The sequence below is a fragment of the Schistocerca gregaria genome, chromosome 9, assembly GCF_023897955.1.
Source record: "Schistocerca gregaria isolate iqSchGreg1 chromosome 9, iqSchGreg1.2, whole genome shotgun sequence".
NCBI lineage: Eukaryota > Metazoa > Arthropoda > Insecta > Orthoptera > Acrididae > Schistocerca > Schistocerca gregaria.
Window position 1 is genome coordinate 137,845,709 of NC_064928.1, and position 16,979 is coordinate 137,862,687.

Consider the following 16,979-nt stretch of genomic DNA (forward strand, 5'->3'; position numbering starts at 1 on the left):
CACACCCGCTTACCGCCATCTTAAACGCTCTAAACTGCACAGTAGTTCTCTCCTTGGCCGTCAGGCGCGCTACTGCCCACTCGCCTAGCCCCACACAGACGAAAGTGGCACAACCTCAGTTAGCAAATACCGGCACACCCATTAAGACTCATCGTTAGATTTTATTATTTTGTGGCTGCTGGTTAGTACCAGACACCAAAAAAACTGCCAACTGCATTTACATTAACCATAACACTTCTCAGCAAAAGCTGTTTCACGCACTGTGCAGTAAAATGCTAGTTTTACTCGAATCATGCCGTGAAATTGATTAATGTCGATGGGTGAAATATTTGTGTAACAGATTAGGCACCCTAGAAACACAATGAAATGAGATTTACAAATCCTCTCATGTATCTGGGTGAAGTTGTTGACATGAGTTTACCTTGCAGGAAAGTACAACTAGAAATCAGTCAGTAAATTGCTTCATAGCGCTGGGGACACGTGCTGCAGTCTTAAATATACAAGATACACGCTTATTCCACATTGCGCCAAACAACCTGCAAAACTATATATATATTTTGGACTCCTTTACTGTTGTTGTCCAAGAAGAGACATAGAAAGCTAACAGTATCCAAACCTGCCTGCTGTGTCATTGGCCCCAGCTAATATACTGCCTGACAAAAATTAAAATATCTGAATGTGTGCTAAATAGTATCTCGAGTCCAAGTGCCAACCATTCATAACAGATCCAAACAATAAGACATTTTCTATGGGTCCATTTCTACTATAGTAGGCAGCAAATATTGCTCTCCTTGCATATAGGAAGAGTCATATTCTCAAATGAAGAGAGGCAGAAAAAATGAGTCACCACAAGCCAACTGCTTCTGCTCTCAAAGAATGTAAGACTCCTGCTACAATTCTCACCTACACTTGCTCTACCACTGTGTTTTTCATTGCATTCTTTGATTTATATTCACAGATACAGTCACAAAATTTACCCCACAAGCATTGGTTCCCTCCCTTCAGTATTCCACATGCAATACATTCTCATAGCACACTGGACCCTCATTAAGCTCGCCATCCCATTTAAACTATCACACTGTATTATCTGTCACATTTCCACAGCAAATACACAGTTCAAGGAATACACCAAGAAATGCACTAATCACACTGTTCAAAAAGGAAATGCCATGGCTGCAGCCAACCAAATTCTACTGCGCAATCACTGTTATCACTGCATGAGGGAGATTTTCCACCAGTAGCCCTTAGATGAAACATGTAGGATAAATAAAGGTTCAACAAAACCTCAACATCAGGTACTGCATTAGCTACCATCCAAATAGCTACTAGCCCTTACCTTTCTTTCAATCCCTCTGCTCTGCACACTACAGAACATGTATGTATTCTCAAAATGAGGCAACCCCTTGCACAACATTACAGTTCTTCCTGTTTCATGTAACACACACCAGATAGGACACTGTCATCAATGTGAGTGCTCTTACTAGGCACTGTGCAGCCTAACACATCAATCATCTCAAGTCAACAAACTCATTGCCTAATATTATCAACAGCAGTTCCATGGTCATAAGTTCTAATTATCAAGGTGTACACACAGCAAGGATCAAACATGCATCTAATGATCAGGACACAAACACAAAATATAACACTGGCAGTGCTGTGAAAATGATTTAAGTACAACACCTGCCTCCCACACACTCACCAACTCTCACTGTACTGCCCTAGTCTCCTCCACTAAATTGTGACAGAAGTTTTGTCAAATCCTACATTTATCAGTAACCACTGCATGTGTGTACCACAAGTATGCTATGGAGCAAGAATTGCCGCTAGACAGAACCACATTTCAACTGTCCACATTGGCATCTTTATTCACACATAGCAGTTGCACAACATCTTACACTGAGGAGAATGTTTCTCACCAGCTCCCAAAGACATGTACACAATTCATCAGTGAACACAGACTGGTCTGTGTACATTGTCCCTAACAACCATCAGCCAAACACTTCCACAAGTGCACAATGACTTCACAGATAAACACAGCTTGAAGCATTGTTTCCATGAGACTTACACCCCCTCAGAGGCTTCCAAAAATTGCCCTAGAGACGGTATTGCACGTCTCTCTGGCGGGGTATTGGTAAAAGTTTTCAACTAGCAATAATCGCACCTCAGTTTTGCTTCATTGGTTACGATATTGCCACTGCGCAAAGATTAACTACCTAGCGCCTGGCACTGCTATTTATACCTGACGTTCGTTCCAAACACCTACAGGTACTTGCATCATTGCAACCCATCAGTATTACCTTACACTACTCTAGTTCCATTGGGGGAAACAAATACAGAAATATGCAGGAAACAAAACCAGTAAAACACATTTTATTGGAGGCAGACACTCTGTTCTTGCCTCCTTGTGTCTAATAGTTGCTTACACACCCGCTTACCGCCATCTTAAACGCTCTAAACTGCACAGTAGTTCTCTCCTTGGCCGTCAGGCGCGCTACTGCCCACTCGCCTAGCCCCACACAGACGAAAGTGGCACAACCTCAGTTAGCAAATACCGGCACACCCATTAAGACTCATCGTTAGATTTTATTATTTTGTGGCTGCTGGTTAGTACTAGACACCAAAAAAACTGCCAACTGCATTTACATTAACCATAACACTTCTCAGCAAAAGCTGTTTCACGCACTGTGCAGTAAAATGCTAGTTTTACTCGAATCATGCCGTGAAATTGATTAATGTCGATGGGTGAAATATTTGTGTAACAGATTAGGCACCCTAGAAACACAATGAAATGAGATTTACAAATCCTCTCATGTATCTGGGTGAAGTTGTTGACATGAGTTTACCTTGCAGGAAAGTACAACTAGAAATCAGTCAGTAAATTGCTTCATAGCGCTGGGGACACGTGCTGCAGTCTTAAATATACAAGATACACGCTTATTCCACATTGCGCCAAACAACCTGCAAAACTATATATATATTTTGGACTCCTTTACTGTTGTTGTCCAAGAAGAGACATAGAAAGCTAACAGTATCCAAACCTGCCTGCTGTGTCATTGGCCCCAGCTAATATACTGCCTGACAAAAATTAAAATATCTGAATGTGTGCTAAATAGTATCTCGAGTCCAAGTGCCAACCATTCATAACAGATCCAAACAATAAGACATTTTCTATGGGTCCATTTCTACTATAGTAGGCAGCAAATATTGCTCTCCTTGCATATAGGAAGAGTCATATTCTCAAATGAAGAGAGGCAGAAAAAATGAGTCACCACAAGCCAACTGCTTCTGCTCTCAAAGAATGTAAGACTCCTGCTACAATTCTCACCTACACTTGCTCTACCACTGTGTTTTTCATTGCATTCTTTGATTTATATTCACAGATACAGTCACAAAATTTACCCCACAAGCATTGGTTCCCTCCCTTCAGTATTCCACATGCAATACATTCTCATAGCACACTGGACCCTCATTAAGCTCGCCATCCCATTTAAACTATCACACTGTATTATCTGTCACATTTCCACAGCAAATACACAGTTCAAGGAATACACCAAGAAATGCACTAATCACACTGTTCAAAAAGGAAATGCCATGGCTGCAGCCAACCAAATTCTACTGCGCAATCACTGTTATCACTGCATGAGGGAGATTTTCCACCAGTAGCCCTTAGATGAAACATGTAGGATAAATAAAGGTTCAACAAAACCTCAACATCAGGGACTGCATTAGCTACCATCCAAATAGCTACTAGCCCTTACCTTTCTTTCAATCCCTCTGCTCTGCACACTACAGAACATGTATGTATTCTCAAAATGAGGCAACCCCTTGCACAACATTACAGTTCTTCCTGTTTCATGTAACACACACCAGATAGGACACTGTCATCAATGTGAGTGCTCTTACTAGGCACTGTGCAGCCTAACACATCAATCATCTCAAGTCAACAACAAACTCATTGCCTAATATTATCAACAGCAGTTCCATGGTCATAAGTTCTAATTAGCAAGGTGTACACACAGCAAGGATCAAACATGCATCTAATGATCAGGACACAAACACAAAATATAACACTGGCAGTGCTGTGAAAATGATTTAAGTACAACACCTGCCTCCCACACACTCACCAACTCTCACTGTACTGCCCTAGTCTCCTCCACTAAATTGTGACAGAAGTTTTGTCAAATCCTACATTTATCAGTAACCACTGCATGTGTGTACCACAAGTATGCTATGGAGCAAGAATTGCCGCTAGACAGAACCACATTTCAACTGTCCACATTGGCATCTTTATTCACACATAGCAGTTGCACAACATCTTACACTGAGGAGAATGTTTCTCACCAGCTCCCAAAGACATGTACACAATTCATCAGTGAACACAGACTGGTCTGTGTACATTGTCCCTAACAACCATCAGCCAAACACTTCCACAAGTGCACAATGACTTCACAGATAAACACAGCTTGAAGCATTGTTTCCATGAGACTTACACCCCCTCAGAGGCTTCCAAAAATTGCCATAGAGACGGTATTGCACGTCTCTCTGGCGGGGTATTGGTAAAAGTTTTCAACTAGCAATAATCGCACCTCAGTTATGCTTCATTGGTTACGATATTGCCACTGCGCAAAGATTAACTACCTAGCGCCTGGCACTGCTATTTATACCTGACGTTCGTTCCAAACACCTACAGGTACTTGCATCATTGCAACCCATCAGTATTACCTTACACTACTCTAGTTCCATTGGGGGAAACAAATACAGAAATATGCAGGAAACAAAACCAGTAAAACACATTTTATTGGAGGCAGACACTCTGTTCTTGCCTCCTTGTGTCTAATAGTTGCTTACACACTTTTTTTTTTTTTTTTCCTTTATTGTGATTTTAATACCTGTGACAAACAGGTAGGCCGGCAGCGGACCAAGGATGCCGCTCTTCGGCCTCAGAGTATACACAGAACAGAGATGAGTGAGATATAAAAACAATCAAGACGGCGGGGTACAAACAGTAGACAAAACAGAGTTAAAACGGAGTCGGTCACGTGCGTAGCACAATGGATAAAAGCGGAGAAACACGGTGCACAAACGCAGATGGCAGATGGCCACACGTGAACCAGCGGAGCACAAACGACGAAACACAAACACACTGCATGAGAGTCGAGGCACAAACACATGCGATGGTCTTCGGCGTAGGACGATGAAAGTAACTGATGGAAGACAGCAGAGTCGTGGCCTGCCAAGGGGAAAAGGTGTGGGGAAGAGGAGAGAGAGGGGGAGGGGAAGATGCCAGTGGAGGAGAGGGATGGAGGAGAAGGGGGAGGGTAGGGGGAGTGGAAGCCCAAGGAGAAAGGGGAGGGGAGGGAGGGAGAGAAGGGAGAGAGGGTGCCCACAGGAAAAGGAGAGGAGAGGGAAGGTAAGGCTCAAAGTTGGTAGGAGGGGTAGATGGAGGGGAGGAGGGCATCATCAGGGAGGGGGAGTTGACGGAAGCCACCGAGGGAGAGGGTGTGGAGGGTGTAAAGATGGAGAGCAGGTGGGATATAGGAATGCAGGCGCGGCAGCGGGTTGGGGTGGGAGAGGATGGGAGAGACAAGAGGGTGTGGAGGATCAAGCTTGCGGGAGGTGTAGAGGATCCGTAACCGTTCGAGGAAAAGGAGGAGGTGCGGGAAGGGAATCAGGTCATAGAGGATCCGCGTGGGGGAAGGGAGACGGATGCGATAGGCGAGGCGGAGCGCATGGCGTTCTAGGATCTGAATGGACTTGTAGAAGGTAGGAGGGGCAGAGATCCAGGCGGGATGAGCATAGCAAAGGATAGGACGGATGAGGGACTTGTAGGTGTAGAGGATGGTGGAAGGGTCCAGACCCCATGTACGGCCAGAAAGGAGCTTAAGGAGGCGGAGGCGGGAGCGTGCCTTGGCTTGGATCGTCCGGAGATGTGGGTTCCAGGAGAGGCGACGGTCGAGGGTGACACCAAGGTACTTGAGAGTAGGTGTGAGGGTGATGGGACGGTCATAAATAGTAAGATAGAAATCAAGGAGACGGAAGGAACGAGTGGTTTTGCCTACAATGATCGCCTGGGTCTTGGAAGGATTGACCTTGAGCAACCACTGGTTACACCAAGTGGTGAACCGGTCAAGATAGGATTGGAGAAGGTGCTGGGAGCGTTGCAGGGTGGGAGCGAGGGCAAGGAAGGCAGTGTCATCGGCGTACTGGAGAAGGTGTAGGGGAGGTGCAGGTGGAGGCATGTCTGCCGTGTAAAGGAGGTAGAGAAGAGGGGAAAGGACGGAACCTTGGGGCACACCGGCGGAGGGGTAGAAGGTGTAGGAATCAGTGTTGTGGATGGTGACATAGGAAGGACGGTGGGAAAGGAAGGAAGCGACCAGACGGACATAGTTGAGAGGAAGAGCAAAGGTTTGGAGCTTGAAAAGGAGACCGGAATGCCACACACGGTCATATGCGCGTTCGAGGTCGAGGGAAAGGAAGATGGCGGAACGACGGGAATTGAGTTGTTCGGAGAGGAGGTGAGTGAGGTGAAGGAGGAGGTCATCGGCTGAGAAGGACGGCCGAAAGCCACATTGGGTAGGGGGGAGGAGGCGGTGTTGGTGAAGGTGCTTGTGTAGGCGGCGGGTAAGAATGGATTCCAGGACCTTGCTGAAGACCGAGGTAAGGCTGATGGGACGGTAGGAGGAGACAGCGGAAGGCGGTTTGTCGGGCTTGAGGAACATCAGGATCCGGGAGGTTTTCCACAGGTCGGGGTAGTAGCCGGTGGACAGGACCACATTGTAGAGCCTGGCCAATGTGGAGAGGAAGGAGGCAGGAGCTTCACGGAGGTGACGGTAAGTAACACGATCGTGACCGGGAGCAGTGTTGCGTTTAGGGCGAAGTGTAGCAATGATATCTTGAGTGGTGATTGGGGTATTTAGTTCTGTGTGTGTGATGTTGTCCAAGTACTGGAAGCCAGGAGCAAGCGGGGGGACAGAGGTATCAGTTCGATCACGGACATCAGGAAAGAGGGAATAATCGAACTGGGGATCGTCAGGGATGGTAAGGATATCGGAGAGGTAGGAGGCGAAATGGTTGGCCTTACTAAGGGCATCCGGGAAGGGGTGGTCATCATGAAGGAGAGGGTAGTAGGGAGAGGGTTGAGATCCGGTAAGGCGGCGGAAGGCTGACCAGTACTTGGACGAGTTGATAGGTAAGGTGGCATTAAGACGGGTGCATGTCTGTCGCCAGTCCCGGCGTTTCTTTGCCGTGAGTAAGTTCCTGATGTGTCGCTGTAGTTGCCGGTGGCGTCGTAGTGTGTCCTGGTCACGTGTGTGAAGGAAGGCACGGTAGAGCCGGCGGGATTCACGCAGGAGAAGGACGGCCTGTGGGGGTAAGGTGGGGCGGTGCGGATGGATGGCAATGGTAGGGACGTGGGCCTCCACGGCCTCAGACAAGGTCTGCTGGAGAAAGGAGGCAGCACGGGTAACGTCATCAGGTTGGTGGTAGGTGAGGGGGTGGCTATCGACCTGGAGAGCAAGGGAGTCCCGGTAGGCATTCCAGTTGGCACGGGAGTAGTCATGGACATATTTCGGGGGAGGGTCATGGCGCGGGTCGGGACGGGGGCGACGACCGTCTGATACAGTGAGGAGGACAGGGAGATGGTCACTGCCAATGGGATCAAGGACGTCCACCGCTATGCGGCCAAGCAGGGTGGGGGAGGCTAGGACGACATCGGGAGTGGTATTGGATTCAGGGCGGGTGTGTTGGGGAATTGGAAGGACGTCGCCTTGGAGGGTGGCAAGGAACCGATGCCACCGCCGTAACTGGGCGGCAGAACGACTATGGATGTTAAGGTCGGCGGCGATCACGTAGGAGGAGAAGGTACGGTCGATGTGGGAAAGGAAGTCGAAAGGAATAGGTGCAGCGGGGCGGACATAGATGGTGGCACAGGTAAGGGTAAGGCCGGGGAAGAAGAGACTAAGGATCAAGTGTTCTGTGGGGTCAGGAAGGAGGGGTTGGAGCCGGACAGGGATCTGGCGGTGGTGGCCAATGGCAACTCCGCCACGCGCTATCTGGAGTGGATTGTCAGACCGGTGAAGGAGGTAGGGCGAGGTGTGGACGGTGTGGTGGGGCTGAAGAAAGGTTTCGTTCAGAAGGAAGGCATCCACACGGTGGGTCGTAAGGGTATGCATAAGGAGGTGCTTGTTGGTGGGAAGGGAGCGGATGTTATTGAACAGGATACGGTGCTGTCGCGCCATAATGGGAATTTAAACGAGGGTGTCGAGACGGGAGAAGGTGAAATGGGCCTGGTTGTGGGAATAGGTGGCGTAGGTGTTGAGGTGGAACACGGAACGGGCAGCGAGGGAAATCTGGTGGAGGGTGTGGGGACGCTGAAAGGGATGGACGTTCTGGAGCACTATTGTGACGAACCTGATGATGTCCTCTGCGGTGGGGGGAGGACGGAGGGAATTGCCAGGAGGGGTGGGGTCATCCAAAGGGCGGAGAGGAACAGTGAGTTCAGGAGCGGATGGAGGAGGTCGAGCCTTGCATTTCTGGGAGTAGGTAGGGTGTTGGAGGTTGCAGGTATTGCAGGAGGGAGGAGACTGAAGGTTGGGGCACTGCCGGAGGAAGTGCGCTTGCTTACAATGCGGGCAGACTGGGGCCTCGCGGCACTCTGATGTTGGGTGTGCGTTATAACGCAGACACCTCTGGCAGCGAATGGATTGTGGTGGGGAGCGGGAGGGGTCAACCTTATACCGGCGGTGGAAGAGGAGGGCACCCTCCTTAAGGAGATGGTCGATGGAGGGAGCGTGTTCGGAGAAAACTCGCATAAGGCGAGTGGGGCCCGCAGAGTTGAAAATGCGGCGAACAGCTCGCACCTCCAGGTACGGGTGGGCCTTCAACTCCGCCAGCACCTCTTCCTCCGTGATCGTCGGGCTAAGCCGAGTGATCACGGCGGTGAGGGTCGGCGGGCGACGTGGGGGTTGGGGTTGACGGGGGGAGGAAGGGGAAGGAGCAGGGGCAAGGGAGGCATTAGGTCCAAATCGGGTGAGAGGAATTCGGGAGAGGATGTCGGAGTGTAGGGTAGGGCTTGGGGAGGTGATCAAGACAGAGTCCCTACGGGGGGTAAGAAGGGAGATGGGGGCTGCAGGGAAGTATTGGCGGAGGAGCAAGGTCAGGTTGCGGGCCTCCAGGAGAGAGGGATCAGGACGGGAGAGGAGATACTTGTAGGAGGGGGAGTTAGAAGAGGAAGTAGAGGGGGCTGGAGGGGAGACATCCATGGCATCTAGGGGTGGGGGAGGGGGAAGATGCTGGGACTTCTTGGGTGCAGAGGAGGCGGGGGTGCCACTGGGACGCTTAACAGCGGGGACAGGATGGGAGGAGGTGTGGGGCACAGGAGTGACGGGGAGATGACGGGAAGCGGCAGGTCCCGGTGTCGGTGCTGGTGCTGGTGCTGCTGTTGGTGCTGCTGCTGGTTGTGGCGCTGCTGCAGGTGGTGGTGCTGGCGCCGGCGATGGTGCGGCATGGGTCGTAGCCCGACGAGACACAACCCTGGCAGGGGCCGCATGAGTGGTGTGGGGGAGTGGGGGAAAGGGGTCGTGTGTGGAGGCTTGGGGAGAAGGAGCAGGGGATGGGGCGACAAAGGGAGCTGGGGTGGGAAGGGTGAGGAGGGGCGGGATATAGTAGGACGGGGGCGACTGAGCACACCAAGTAAGAGTAGTGGCAGCGAGGGAGGGCGTCGTATAGACGATGGCGGTGGTAGTGGCGGTGGTGGTGGGGGTGGTCATGATGGCAGTAAGGAAAACTGGAAACACAGAAAAGAAGAATGGGGACAGACAAGGGACAAAGTCAGGAACAGATTACAGATGACAGATGAGAGACGTCGAGGAGCGAAAGGATGAAGGCAAAGACGAAGACGAGAATAGCGACGACAACGAAAGCAGGAGAGGAAGACGAAGCACTGGGTCCTGGCGGCGGCGGCGGCGGCGGCGGCGGCGGGGGCCGGAAGCTGCGGCGGCGGCGGCGGCGGCGGCGGCGGCGGGGGCCGGAAGCTGCGGCGGCGGCGGCGGCGGCGGCGGCTGGGTCCGGAAGCTGCGGCTGGGTCCGGCGACGACTGCTACTGCAAAACTGGCGGCACTGGAAACTGCTGCTGCTGCTGCTGCTGCTGCTGGCGGTTCCGGAACTGCGACTGCGACTGCGACTGCGACTGCGACTGCGACTTCTGCGAAGCCCTAACACTTCGATACGTAGCAGTACTCTGCAAGGTATCGAAGGGCGGAACTCTTCCGAGGTCCGCCGAAGAATGTCGCTTACACACCCGCTTACCGCCATCTTAAACGCTCTAAACTGCACAGTAGTTCTCTCCTTGGCCGTCAGGCGCGCTACTGCCCACTCGCCTAGCCCCACACAGACGAAAGTGGCACAACCTCAGTTAGCAAATACCGGCACACCCATTAAGACTCATCGTTAGATTTTATTATTTTGTGGCTGCTGGTTAGTACCAGACACCAAAAAAACTGCCAACTGCATTTACATTAACCATAACACTTCTCAGCAAAAGCTGTTTCACGCACTGTGCAGTAAAATGCTAGTTTTACTCGAATCATGCCGTGAAATTGATTAATGTCGATGGGTGAAATATTTGTGTAACAGATTAGGCACCCTAGAAACACAATGAAATGAGATTTACAAATCCTCTCATGTATCTGGGTGAAGTTGTTGACATGAGTTTACCTTGCAGGAAAGTACAACTAGAAATCAGTCAGTAAATTGCTTCATAGCGCTGGGGACACGTGCTGCAGTCTTAAATATACAAGATACACGCTTATTCCACATTGCGCCAAACAACCTGCAAAACTATATATATATTTTGGACTCCTTTACTGTTGTTGTCCAAGAAGAGACATAGAAAGCTAACAGTATCCAAACCTGCCTGCTGTGTCATTGGCCCCAGCTAATATACTGCCTGACAAAAATTAAAATATCTGAATGTGTGCTAAATAGTATCTCGAGTCCAAGTGCCAACCATTCATAACAGATCCAAACAATAAGACATTTTCTATGGGTCCATTTCTACTATAGTAGGCAGCAAATATTGCTCTCCTTGCATATAGGAAGAGTCATATTCTCAAATGAAGAGAGGCAGAAAAAATGAGTCACCACAAGCCAACTGCTTCTGCTCTCAAAGAATGTAAGACTCCTGCTACAATTCTCACCTACACTTGCTCTACCACTGTGTTTTTCATTGCATTCTTTGATTTATATTCACAGATACAGTCACAAAATTTACCCCACAAGCATTGGTTCCCTCCCTTCAGTATTCCACATGCAATACATTCTCATAGCACACTGGACCCTCATTAAGCTCGCCATCCCATTTAAACTATCACACTGTATTATCTGTCACATTTCCACAGCAAATACACAGTTCAAGGAATACACCAAGAAATGCACTAATCACACTGTTCAAAAAGGAAATGCCATGGCTGCAGCCAACCAAATTCTACTGCGCAATCACTGTTATCACTGCATGAGGGAGATTTTCCACCAGTAGCCCTTAGATGAAACATGTAGGATAAATAAAGGTTCAACAAAACCTCAACATCAGGTACTGCATTAGCTACCATCCAAATAGCTACTAGCCCTTACCTTTCTTTCAATCCCTCTGCTCTGCACACTACAGAACATGTATGTATTCTCAAAATGAGGCAACCCCTTGCACAACATTACAGTTCTTCCTGTTTCATGTAACACACACCAGATAGGACACTGTCATCAATGTGAGTGCTCTTACTAGGCACTGTGCAGCCTAACACATCAATCATCTCAAGTCAACAAACTCATTGCCTAATATTATCAACAGCAGTTCCATGGTCATAAGTTCTAATTATCAAGGTGTACACACAGCAAGGATCAAACATGCATCTAATGATCAGGACACAAACACAAAATATAACACTGGCAGTGCTGTGAAAATGATTTAAGTACAACACCTGCCTCCCACACACTCACCAACTCTCACTGTACTGCCCTAGTCTCCTCCACTAAATTGTGACAGAAGTTTTGTCAAATCCTACATTTATCAGTAACCACTGCATGTGTGTACCACAAGTATGCTATGGAGCAAGAATTGCCGCTAGACAGAACCACATTTCAACTGTCCACATTGGCATCTTTATTCACACATAGCAGTTGCACAACATCTTACACTGAGGAGAATGTTTCTCACCAGCTCCCAAAGACATGTACACAATTCATCAGTGAACACAGACTGGTCTGTGTACATTGTCCCTAACAACCATCAGCCAAACACTTCCACAAGTGCACAATGACTTCACAGATAAACACAGCTTGAAGCATTGTTTCCATGAGACTTACACCCCCTCAGAGGCTTCCAAAAATTGCCATAGAGACGGTATTGCACGTCTCTCTGGCGGGGTATTGGTAAAAGTTTTCAACTAGCAATAATCGCACCTCAGTTATGCTTCATTGGTTACGATATTGCCACTGCGCAAAGATTAACTACCTAGCGCCTGGCACTGCTATTTATACCTGACGTTCGTTCCAAACACCTACAGGTACTTGCATCATTGCAACCCATCAGTATTACCTTACACTACTCTAGTTCCATTGGGGGAAACAAATACAGAAATATGCAGGAAACAAAACCAGTAAAACACATTTTATTGGAGGCAGACACTCTGTTCTTGCCTCCTTGTGTCTAATAGTTGCTTACACACCCGCTTACCGCCATCTTAAACGCTCTAAACTGCACAGTAGTTCTCTCCTTGGCCGTCAGGCGCGCTACTGCCCACTCGCCTAGCCCCACACAGACGAAAGTGGCACAACCTCAGTTAGCAAATACCGGCACACCCATTAAGACTCATCGTTAGATTTTATTATTTTGTGGCTGCTGGTTAGTACTAGACACCAAAAAAACTGCCAACTGCATTTACATTAACCATAACACTTCTCAGCAAAAGCTGTTTCACGCACTGTGCAGTAAAATGCTAGTTTTACTCGAATCATGCCGTGAAATTGATTAATGTCGATGGGTGAAATATTTGTGTAACAGATTAGGCACCCTAGAAACACAATGAAATGAGATTTACAAATCCTCTCATGTATCTGGGTGAAGTTGTTGACATGAGTTTACCTTGCAGGAAAGTACAACTAGAAATCAGTCAGTAAATTGCTTCATAGCGCTGGGGACACGTGCTGCAGTCTTAAATATACAAGATACACGCTTATTCCACATTGCGCCAAACAACCTGCAAAACTATATATATATTTTGGACTCCTTTACTGTTGTTGTCCAAGAAGAGACATAGAAAGCTAACAGTATCCAAACCTGCCTGCTGTGTCATTGGCCCCAGCTAATATACTGCCTGACAAAAATTAAAATATCTGAATGTGTGCTAAATAGTATCTCGAGTCCAAGTGCCAACCATTCATAACAGATCCAAACAATAAGACATTTTCTATGGGTCCATTTCTACTATAGTAGGCAGCAAATATTGCTCTCCTTGCATATAGGAAGAGTCATATTCTCAAATGAAGAGAGGCAGAAAAAATGAGTCACCACAAGCCAACTGCTTCTGCTCTCAAAGAATGTAAGACTCCTGCTACAATTCTCACCTACACTTGCTCTACCACTGTGTTTTTCATTGCATTCTTTGATTTATATTCACAGATACAGTCACAAAATTTACCCCACAAGCATTGGTTCCCTCCCTTCAGTATTCCACATGCAATACATTCTCATAGCACACTGGACCCTCATTAAGCTCGCCATCCCATTTAAACTATCACACTGTATTATCTGTCACATTTCCACAGCAAATACACAGTTCAAGGAATACACCAAGAAATGCACTAATCACACTGTTCAAAAAGGAAATGCCATGGCTGCAGCCAACCAAATTCTACTGCGCAATCACTGTTATCACTGCATGAGGGAGATTTTCCACCAGTAGCCCTTAGATGAAACATGTAGGATAAATAAAGGTTCAACAAAACCTCAACATCAGGGACTGCATTAGCTACCATCCAAATAGCTACTAGCCCTTACCTTTCTTTCAATCCCTCTGCTCTGCACACTACAGAACATGTATGTATTCTCAAAATGAGGCAACCCCTTGCACAACATTACAGTTCTTCCTGTTTCATGTAACACACACCAGATAGGACACTGTCATCAATGTGAGTGCTCTTACTAGGCACTGTGCAGCCTAACACATCAATCATCTCAAGTCAACAACAAACTCATTGCCTAATATTATCAACAGCAGTTCCATGGTCATAAGTTCTAATTATCAAGGTGTACACACAGCAAGGATCAAACATGCATCTAATGATCAGGACACAAACACAAAATATAACACTGGCAGTGCTGTGAAAATGATTTAAGTACAACACCTGCCTCCCACACACTCACCAACTCTCACTGTACTGCCCTAGTCTCCTCCACTAAATTGTGACAGAAGTTTTGTCAAATCCTACATTTATCAGTAACCACTGCATGTGTGTACCACAAGTATGCTATGGAGCAAGAATTGCCGCTAGACAGAACCACATTTCAACTGTCCACATTGGCATCTTTATTCACACATAGCAGTTGCACAACATCTTACACTGAGGAGAATGTTTCTCACCAGCTCCCAAAGACATGTACACAATTCATCAGTGAACACAGACTGGTCTGTGTACATTGTCCCTAACAACCATCAGCCAAACACTTCCACAAGTGCACAATGACTTCACAGATAAACACAGCTTGAAGCATTGTTTCCATGAGACTTACACCCCCTCAGAGGCTTCCAAAAATTGCCATAGAGACGGTATTGCACGTCTCTCTGGCGGGGTATTGGTAAAAGTTTTCAACTAGCAATAATCGCACCTCAGTTATGCTTCATTGGTTACGATATTGCCACTGCGCAAAGATTAACTACCTAGCGCCTGGCACTGCTATTTATACCTGACGTTCGTTCCAAACACCTACAGGTACTTGCATCATTGCAACCCATCAGTATTACCTTACACTACTCTAGTTCCATTGGGGGAAACAAATACAGAAATATGCAGGAAACAAAACCAGTAAAACACATTTTATTGGAGGCAGACACTCTGTTCTTGCCTCCTTGTGTCTAATAGTTGCTTACACACCCGCTTACCGCCATCTTAAACGCTCTAAACTGCACAGTAGTTCTCTCCTTGGCCGTCAGGCGCGCTACTGCCCACTCGCCTAGCCCCACACAGACGAAAGTGGCACAACCTCAGTTAGCGAATACCGGCACACCCATTAAGACTCATCGTTAGATTTTATTATTTTGTGGCTGCTGGTTAGTACTAGACACCAAAAAAACTGCCAACTGCATTTACATTAACCATAACACTTCTCAGCAAAAGCTGTTTCACGCACTGTGCAGTAAAATGCTAGTTTTACTCGAATCATGCCGTGAAATTGATTAATGTCGATGGGTGAAATATTTGTGTAACAGATTAGGCACCCTAGAAACACAATGAAATGAGATTTACAAATCCTCTCATGTATCTGGGTGAAGTTGTTGACATGAGTTTACCTTGCAGGAAAGTACAACTAGAAATCAGTCAGTAAATTGCTTCATAGCGCTGGGGACACGTGCTGCAGTCTTAAATATACAAGATACACGCTTATTCCACATTGCGCCAAACAACCTGCAAAACTATATATATATTTTGGACTCCTTTACTGTTGTTGTCCAAGAAGAGACATAGAAAGCTAACAGTATCCAAACCTGCCTGCTGTGTCATTGGCCCCAGCTAATATACTGCCTGACAAAAATTAAAATATCTGAATGTGTGCTAAATAGTATCTCGAGTCCAAGTGCCAACCATTCATAACAGATCCAAACAATAAGACATTTTCTATGGGTCCATTTCTACTATAGTAGGCAGCAAATATTGCTCTCCTTGCATATAGGAAGAGTCATATTCTCAAATGAAGAGAGGCAGAAAAAATGAGTCACCACAAGCCAACTGCTTCTGCTCTCAAAGAATGTAAGACTCCTGCTACAATTCTCACCTACACTTGCTCTACCACTGTGTTTTTCATTGCATTCTTTGATTTATATTCACAGATACAGTCACAAAATTTACCCCACAAGCATTGGTTCCCTCCCTTCAGTATTCCACATGCAATACATTCTCATAGCACACTGGACCCTCATTAAGCTCGCCATCCCATTTAAACTATCACACTGTATTATCTGTCACATTTCCACAGCAAATACACAGTTCAAGGAATACACCAAGAAATGCACTAATCACACTGTTCAAAAAGGAAATGCCATGGCTGCAGCCAACCAAATTCTACTGCGCAATCACTGTTATCACTGCATGAGGGAGATTTTCCACCAGTAGCCCTTAGATGAAACATGTAGGATAAATAAAGGTTCAACAAAACCTCAACATCAGGGACTGCATTAGCTACCATCCAAATAGCTACTAGCCCTTACCTTTCTTTCAATCCCTCTGCTCTGCACACTACAGAACATGTATGTATTCTCAAAATGAGGCAACCCCTTGCACAACATTACAGTTCTTCCTGTTTCATGTAACACACACCAGATAGGACACTGTCATCAATGTGAGTGCTCTTACTAGGCACTGTGCAGCCTAACACATCAATCATCTCAAGTCAACAAACTCATTGCCTAATATTATCAACAGCAGTTCCATGGTCATAAGTTCTAATTAGCAAGGTGTACACACAGCAAGGATCAAACATGCATCTAATGATCAGGACACAAACACAAAATATAACACTGGCAGTGCTGTGAAAATGATTTAAGTACAACACCTGCCTCCCACACACTCACCAACTCTCACTGTACTGCCCTAGTCTCCTCCACTAAATTGTGACAGAAGTTTTGTCAAATCCTACATTTATCAGTAACCACTGCATGTGTGTACCACAAGTATGCTATGGAGCAAGAATTGCCGCTAGACAGAACCACATT

At 47.0% G+C, this 16,979-nt stretch overlaps 4 non-coding genes across 4 annotated transcripts; all 4 read right to left on the reverse strand.

Annotated features, from left to right (window-relative positions):
* Positions 1-2,066: 2,066 nt before the first annotated feature.
* On the reverse strand, positions 2,067-2,206 carry LOC126292437 (U4 spliceosomal RNA). Its single transcript, XR_007552172.1, has one exon. It is a non-coding gene; the product is annotated as a U4 spliceosomal RNA (small nuclear RNA).
* A 2,285-nt stretch (positions 2,207-4,491) lies between these two features.
* On the reverse strand, positions 4,492-4,631 carry LOC126292420 (U4 spliceosomal RNA). Its single transcript, XR_007552157.1, has one exon. It is a non-coding gene; the product is annotated as a U4 spliceosomal RNA (small nuclear RNA).
* Positions 4,632-12,358: 7,727 nt separating this feature from the next.
* On the reverse strand, positions 12,359-12,498 carry LOC126292423 (U4 spliceosomal RNA). The gene has a single exon (XR_007552158.1). It is a non-coding gene; the product is annotated as a U4 spliceosomal RNA (small nuclear RNA).
* Positions 12,499-14,783: 2,285 nt separating this feature from the next.
* On the reverse strand, positions 14,784-14,923 carry LOC126292424 (U4 spliceosomal RNA). The gene has a single exon (XR_007552159.1). It is a non-coding gene; the product is annotated as a U4 spliceosomal RNA (small nuclear RNA).
* Between the last annotated feature and the right edge of the window lie 2,056 nt (positions 14,924-16,979).